The 8,139-nt window shown below is 30.9% G+C and overlaps 1 long non-coding RNA gene across 1 annotated transcript; it reads left to right on the forward strand.

The window, feature by feature from the left end:
* On the forward strand, positions 6,385–7,247 carry LOC104710836. The gene is made up of 2 exons (XR_755094.2): positions 6,385–6,512; positions 6,983–7,247. It is a non-coding gene; the product is annotated as an uncharacterized LOC104710836 (long non-coding RNA).

Consider the following 8,139-nt stretch of genomic DNA (forward strand, 5'->3'; position numbering starts at 1 on the left):
ACTACCTGATCCTGCCCACCAACCACTGGCGGCACAGCTGCTGGAAGTCGCTGCAAAGCCTGAGCTACCTGAGCTAGCAAGTCCATCAAGACATCCTCCCTGCCTAGAGCACCTCCCGCTGCAACCCCCACACCCGGGGCAACACCGTGACCGACACCGGGCCCATCCGCCCTGCCGTCACCCAAACCAGCCTGGTCTCCAGACACACTAGGATGAACCTGTGACTCCGCCACCTCCTCACTGGCCATGCTCTGGGCTACACTCACACTGGCCTCAGGAACCTGACCTCGTCCCCGACCACGACCACGACCACGCCCACGACCACGACCGCGACCAACAGCACCCTCTCTAGCCATCTGCACTACCCAGAACAGAAGGCTAAGCACACAATTCAAAAACCGCACATAGAGTACACATCTTACCGTGGAATCTCATTGAAGGCTCGAAGAGGATGATACTAGGACTCCATACCGCAAACAAATTGACTAACTACTCATAATCAATTCCATCACACAACATCATGCATCAAGCAAAAAGGAAAATAATTCACCCAATTAAATTCCTAACCGCTCTAACCATCCATTTAACCATCCTAGAACCGTAAAGGCTCTGATACCAAAATGAAACAACCCGACCCTTTTTTTTTTTTTTTTTATTAATTAAATACAATATATAATTAAGTATCCCATACTACTTAATTAAACAAACCAACCCACACACAGTAACCAACCAATAATAAACCAACATCCAATTACATGCACAGCGGAAACATATCAATAATACAAAACCAATACAATAACATTTCTATCCATTCTATCCAGCAACCTAACATATCTCTATCCAAGGTTCCATCCTAAACAATATAACAAAGACCAACAACACACAAACGAGACCCTAGTTCATCCTCCTCCTCATCGCCATGATTCCACGTCACATACCTGCACACCACAAACAACAATTGAGATGCGTAAGTATTATCATAAATACTTAGTGAGGCCGTCCTCCCATCTACTGGGTTATACACACAAGCATATGAGACCCTCAAGTTTAAGCAAAACAAACAACACACAACAATACATCAAACCAGGAAATCAAGTCTCGACTGAGACCAGTGTCGACCGATGCCTCACGGTGTCGATCGATGCTACAAACAATGGTGTCGACCGATGCTAAACAGTGTCGACCGATGCCACTCCAAATGGTGTCGACCGATGCTTCCTAGTGTCGATCGATGCCTCCTCTGCAGACACGATCTGCGCGAAACCGAACATCGAACTCTCCTTCCCAATCATCTCGAATCCGTCTCAAACTCACCCAATTACCTCAGAAATCACTGGGAATCACAAAAACAACGAACCCAAGCAACAAAACAACACAAACAGCAAGAAAAACACTCAAACAAGAGAGATCTCATGCTTAGATCAACCATGGTCAAGCACTCACCTCAAGAACAGGAAGATTGGATTGAGAAACGTGGAAAACAACACCTCCAGAAGCTCCCCCTTCGTTTCCAGCAACAGATAACCCCTCCTACAGCTTCAGATCTCTCCAAAAACTCCAAGAACAAGCCCAGAAATCTCAGAAGACGTTTTTCTCTCTTTTCTCTCTTTCTTTTCACTCAACGGCGACAAATGAGACTTTCTGAAACCCTTCTTTCGTCCCAGACACTTAACACACGATTAGGGTTTTAAATCAAACCAAACCGAACCAATTCGGCAATTAAATCAAACCCGACCAAACCGGAAAAACATGGTGTCGATCGATGCCACCAAGGGTGTCGATCGACACCCACACCAAAAATACACAAATTGGTTCGCGGGCGTTACACGTTTATTTTTTATGAATTATGAGGATGTTGTTTCTTGCTTTTGAATATCCAATCTTATCATTAACTGATATTGTTCCCAATATATTTATTGTATTTTAGATTTTCTAATTAACTGCTTATGTAAATCCTTCATATGTTGATGTTGTAATAATAAGTTATTTTTTAAAAATAATTATCTTCCGTGTAAATGATTATATTTGTATGCCCATGTTTTGGTCTAATATTAATAAGATCGTTTCTGTTTTTCTTTAGTTGGCTTTGAAACCAATTTTGAGTTAAGCAAATAATGGGTCGAATTAGGGTGTTAATAAGTAATATGATTTTTTTTTTTGATAATATGTGAATTTATATACCAAAAAGGAATGATTGTTTACCAAAAAGTAATATTAATTCTTATGTATATATATTGTATATATGTGACTATAAGTTTAGCTAACTAAAAAATTCTGTAATATTTAAATATAATCTTGAACATATATATATATATATATATATATTTTATTGGGATTTTTGCCAAATATGTCACATTAATAATAAAAGTTTTGGGGAATGCCACATTTTCTTCATCTTTCTAAAAATGCCACATTTTACTGTTCACATGTACTTAAAAGACGAAAATACCCTTGTATCAATGAGAGTGATTGTCATGGACAAGATCTGATGGACAAGTTATTAGAGGAAGTCATAGACTTGTCCACGAATTTTATTTTTATAACTTGTCTACGAGAATTGTAATAACAAAGTTGTCCACGAGTTCAAATTAGTTATTCATATTATTAAAGATAAGTTGTCTATGAGAGGCTGATTGTCGTGGACGAGATCTGATGGACAAGTTATTAGAGGAAGTCATAGACTTGTCCATGAATTTCATTTTTATAACTTGTCTACGAGAATTATAATAACGAAGTTGTCCACGAGTTCAAATTAGTAATCCATATTATTAAAGATAAGTTGTCTATGAGAGATAATTAGACAAAAAGGGTAAAGTTGTCAAAATAAGAAGATGGTGGACTAGAAGAAGATGGTGGACCAAAAGAAGATGTCGAAGATGATAGACCAAATGAGAATGATGTGGATGACGGTGGACCAATAGATGATATGGAGGATTGGGTTTATCGCTATCATCATTCCCATCTTGTCCATCATCCACATCTTGTCTATCATTCGCATATTGTCTATCATCCGCATCTTGTTGATCATCGGCATCTTATCTATCATTCACATCTTGTCCATCATCCTCATCTTGTCTATCATCCGAATATTGTTTATCATCTACATCTTGTCTATCATCCTCATTTTGTCCATCATCCGTATCTTGTCTATCAACAGCATAGTTTTAATCGAAGGGCATTTATGTCTTTTTAAGTGAAGGTTGTGGCATTGTGGAAAAGAAAAGAAAAAAGTGGCATTTTGACTAAAAAAAGTTACTGTTCATGGCATTTTTGTTAAATAACTCTATTTTATTTGTGGGAGGAATGTATGGAATTATTGGATAGAAGTTATTTTTGAGTTATATGACCTTTTATGCATTTAAAGTGAGTTAAATATTAATAAATTATTATATGCGTCTTGACCTTTTTGAAAAGGAATACCAAGTGTTTCCTTCCAAATTTGAAGTGACATAGTATTTCAGTTTTATTATATGATTTTATGAACTTCAATGTAAAGGTTTTCAAAGTAATAAGTACACTCACACTGATTGAATTATAAAATTTAGAGAAATGTTTATTTCGATTAATCATATGCTCTTTTAAATATATTAAATAAGTATGTTGTTGTTCCTACAAATAGGACAACATGTATTATAGTTTAACCATGGAGTTAAGCAATGGAAATAGAACTTGTGATCGCAAGAGAAAATGTTTATATATATTATGTTATACATTGATCGTTTAAAAATGAATAGGAAAATCTGATTCTCATATAAAGTTGATTTTTTTGTTAAAACCAACATATGTGAATTTAAATTTAACTATGCAAATTTAAAAAATAAATATGAATAGATTAGAAATGCAAGAAATATAAAATAAATATTTTGTTTTTATATAAAAAAAATTTGAAAACAATGTTAAATATATATAATACTTTCTAAATTAAAATATAGAATCAAACTCTTACAAGTTACAATACATATGAGATATAACAACATTTGATATTGGTGGGAGATGAGAAGAGAATGATTACTATAAGATGGTAATCCAAATTAGATAATGGAGATGAATCTTTAAAAAATAGAACAATGTAAAATATATATATATATAATACTTTCTAAATTAAAATATAAAATCAAACTCTTACAACACATATGAGATATAACAACATTTGATATTGGTGGGGGAGGAAGAGATAATGATTACTTATAAGATAATAATCCAAATTAGATAATGGAGATGAATCTTTTAAAATAAGAACAATGTAAAATATATATCATGTAGTCTCTAAAATTAAAATTTAGCATTAAAAATTTACAATGATATTTCATTTGTTTTTTACAACCCATACAACAAAAATAAGAAATCAAAAATAAAATTAAAAACGAAAAATGATTTGAGGTATTGTAGAAGAGAATGAGAGAATGTGAAAATGAGATAGTAAAAGAATGCCAATATGAGAGAATGAGAGATTGAGAGAATACTTATTTATATGATAAGAAATGATGGAAGTTACATTTAGAATTATGGAGTTACAATAGTAATTTATTGTATTTGAATAAAATTGAGTGGTAGAATATGATTAATGCATAATTTATTTTATTTTCAGTTATAAGTTTATTTTAATGTGTGAGTTAAATGTATTGTATTTATTGGGTTTTAAATATTGTTTAAAGCAATTAGAAAGCAAATAAAAAATAAAAAAAATTAGAAAACATTAAATGAAAATCAACCAATAAGGAGAGACCAAAACCTTACTTTTATATATATGATATATTGCTTTAAACTTTGAAATGTGAAATATATTATTAACAATAATTTTACATGAGAAATATATTAATTTAGCCAACCAAAAAATGAATATAAATTTAGCCAACCAAAATAAAAAAAAAAATTAAAATTTAACCAAAAATATTTTCTCTTGAAAGATAAATAAGTTAGTAGGAGGAATGAATTATTATACAATTATTGGATAGGAGTTACATTTGATTTAAATGGAGTTACATGCCTTTAATTATAAATAAATATTTTAATTTTTATAACCTAAAATAAAAGGAATATCAAGTGGCCGAATCAAAATTTACATGATTTGGTTGTTTGTTGATATAAACTCAACACCTACACATAATATTTCAAAATATAAAAATATTACTTTTGAAGTGAAAAACTAAATTAGTTTTCTTATAAAATTATATGAATTCTTCAATCTCAATAATTTTTAAAACCCCAAAGATAATTTATATTTTTTTGGTTTTTTTTTCACTTATCAATTTAATTTATAGTGCTAGATTTCATACTAATGGTTTCATCTTGAGAGAATTTAGTTAAATTGTATTTTTTAAATTATATTTTATTTTTATATTTAAGTTCCAGTTGAATATGATTTTTTTTTTGGATCATTTTTTTATTTTGATTAAACACACAAAAACCAATTATTTAATTATGTTCTTTTTGTTTTCAAAAACCTTAAATCATAAAAAAAATATATATATTATATTGATCTTTGCAGATTTATCAATTGGATCACAAAACAAAATAGTCTTTACAAATAGAGTTGATAGACTTTACAAAACAAAATAGACTTTATAAATGGATTATTATATTGATCTTTATAAATTATTAAAAATGATACATGAATATGTAAGATAAATAATTACATATGGATCATTTCAACTTTATGATCTTATTGTGTAGTGTATATTGTAAGGAGTATGAAAATAATGACTTATATGATGTTAATATAAAATAGAAAATGGAGATAAATATTTTAAAAGATTAAAATAAATATATAAAATATACATATCATACAAACTCTAAAACTAAGCTTTTACAATGATATTTGATTTGATTTTTTATAACCCATACAACAACAATAACAAAAGAAAATACAAAACAAAACAAAACAAAACAAAAAAGAGATTTGAGAGTAGTGGAAGAAGATGAGAGAATGAAAGAGTGATAGCTTAAGAGAATAAGATAATGAGTATTTATAGGAAGAAAAATGATGAAAAATTACATTTAGAAAAATGAGAGTTACAATTCTAATTTATTGTTTTGTTTTAATACAATTGATTAATACAACTTAGTGGAGAAAATAAAATTAATGCATAATTTATAAGGAGAATTTATATGATTTCATTTTTATATTATGTGAGTTAAATGTGTAAATTAATTGTTTTTAAATTTATGTTTTAATATAAATATTTTTTTTGTTTAAATTGCATTGCCAAGTGGACCAATGGAGAGAGTGAAACCTTACTTTTCTATATATATGATTCGATAACCTTCACAAATGATCGAGAGTATACTACTATCTTAAACACAACACCGATAAAAGATAAAAGGCCTAATAATAAGAGCCCAACAAGAGCCCATTTGCCATCTTAACAACCAACCCACACCGCAGCCACCTTCTTGAAATGGATCCGACAACCGTTGACCAGAGCAACTCAGACTCATTGGAAACATCAACGGGAAACCATTCAAGCTACGGAGACTTTTCACCTTCTTTCTTTGTTTCCATAAATCTGATGGTTGTTTACTCTTTGCTTAACAAACTTGTGTCTATATTTAAGTAGTAATTTAAGTAAATCTTACTTCTTCGATTCTATGGTCGCAGAGCTAATCAATATGCTCTTTTAGGGTTATTCCTTTGCTTTCATATTTTAGGGGTTCAATGTTCTTAGTGTTTTGATGTGTAGAGCAAGTTAATGGATGAATGCAATTGATGAGATTTAGGGAATTTTTGTTACGGATTTGGTAATTGTGTTTCTTGTTGGTTTGTTGTTTCAGTGATTAGAGCTGTTGATTATAGAAAAGTTTAGGCCTTTGAATTCGATTTAAGATTATTCATTATACTTTTATCTGTTTCTTGATTCGAATTCCCACCCCTTTCCTAAAAAGAGTTTCTTTGCGTTAAAATCTGTTTATCTGATTTGAGAATTTTCTGGTTTTTATTCGGCAAAAACTATTGAGTTCTGGTTCTGACTATGATCTCTTCCAGGACGCAGCACAAGAGCCTTGTGAAGAGAAGGAGATGTGCAACCAAGAAGGCTAGTGGAATACTGGAATGGAGGTGACCACAAAAGCTGAGAAACGAGCTATTCAAGATGTTTCGATTAAGAAGAAAAATCTGTAGATGTTTTTTTTTTTGTCTGAGTTTTTTTGTAACAAAATTATAGAATAAAACAAAAAGCATAATGTGTTTTTATGATAAGAACCCACAAAACAATTGAAGACAAATAATCCCAATAGGATTAGTGTAAAATGTATATATAAAAAATAATGTACTAGCTTTGTAAAATTACTTACTGTAAAATAACTATTAATAATATCAATTAATATTGTTATTTTTTAATAAGCAAACAATCAAATTAAAATTACATACAGCTTGTATAGATACAATATAAATATAGTAAGTAGTATGTATAGATACAATTTTATATAAATAAAAAACTGTGTATGTATTATAAAAATGCTATAATTCAGTATATTAACAGCAAAAAATAAGCGCTATTGTCTATTTAAAAACTTCATATAAAATAAAGCTATGTTATCAAATATGTCGATAACCAGTTACAAAAACCGCTATGTAAAGTGTCAGACCTATTATAATGGGAGCAGTCATAGCGTTTTCAACATCGCTGTTATATCGTTAGATAGCAGTTTTCAGATGCTAATAAAACCCTTATTTCTAGTAGTGAAACCATCATAAACAAGCTAACAAAAGATTACATATAATATAAATTCACTATACACCATATCACTTACCTTTACTCCTTTTTTCTTCTTCTTCCTCTTCTGTGCAGCTCCTTCACCAGATTCACCACCCTGACTGTTGGAAACTTCCACCTTCTGGACTTTCTGCTTCTTTGCGGGAGGAGATTCAGATTCAACAACTGTTTTAACTTTTAGTTTTTTCTTCTTATCACTCCCATTAACATCCCAAAAACCTTTAACAAACTTATCCTCATGTATGTCTTCGATAAGGCGATCAAGTTCTGGGTCGTCTTCTTGATCTGGCCACGTATGAAATAGCTCGCTTACATCATCCTTCATAACCATTTTAGTCACACGCAGCTGTGACATAAGAGATTATGAAACCCATCAGTAAGTTTTAACTCAACCATCACTAAATCATAACTCAGCCATCACTAAATA

Source organism: Camelina sativa, chromosome 9 (assembly GCF_000633955.1).
Source record: "Camelina sativa cultivar DH55 chromosome 9, Cs, whole genome shotgun sequence".
Classification (NCBI taxonomy): Eukaryota; Viridiplantae; Streptophyta; class Magnoliopsida; order Brassicales; family Brassicaceae; genus Camelina; species Camelina sativa.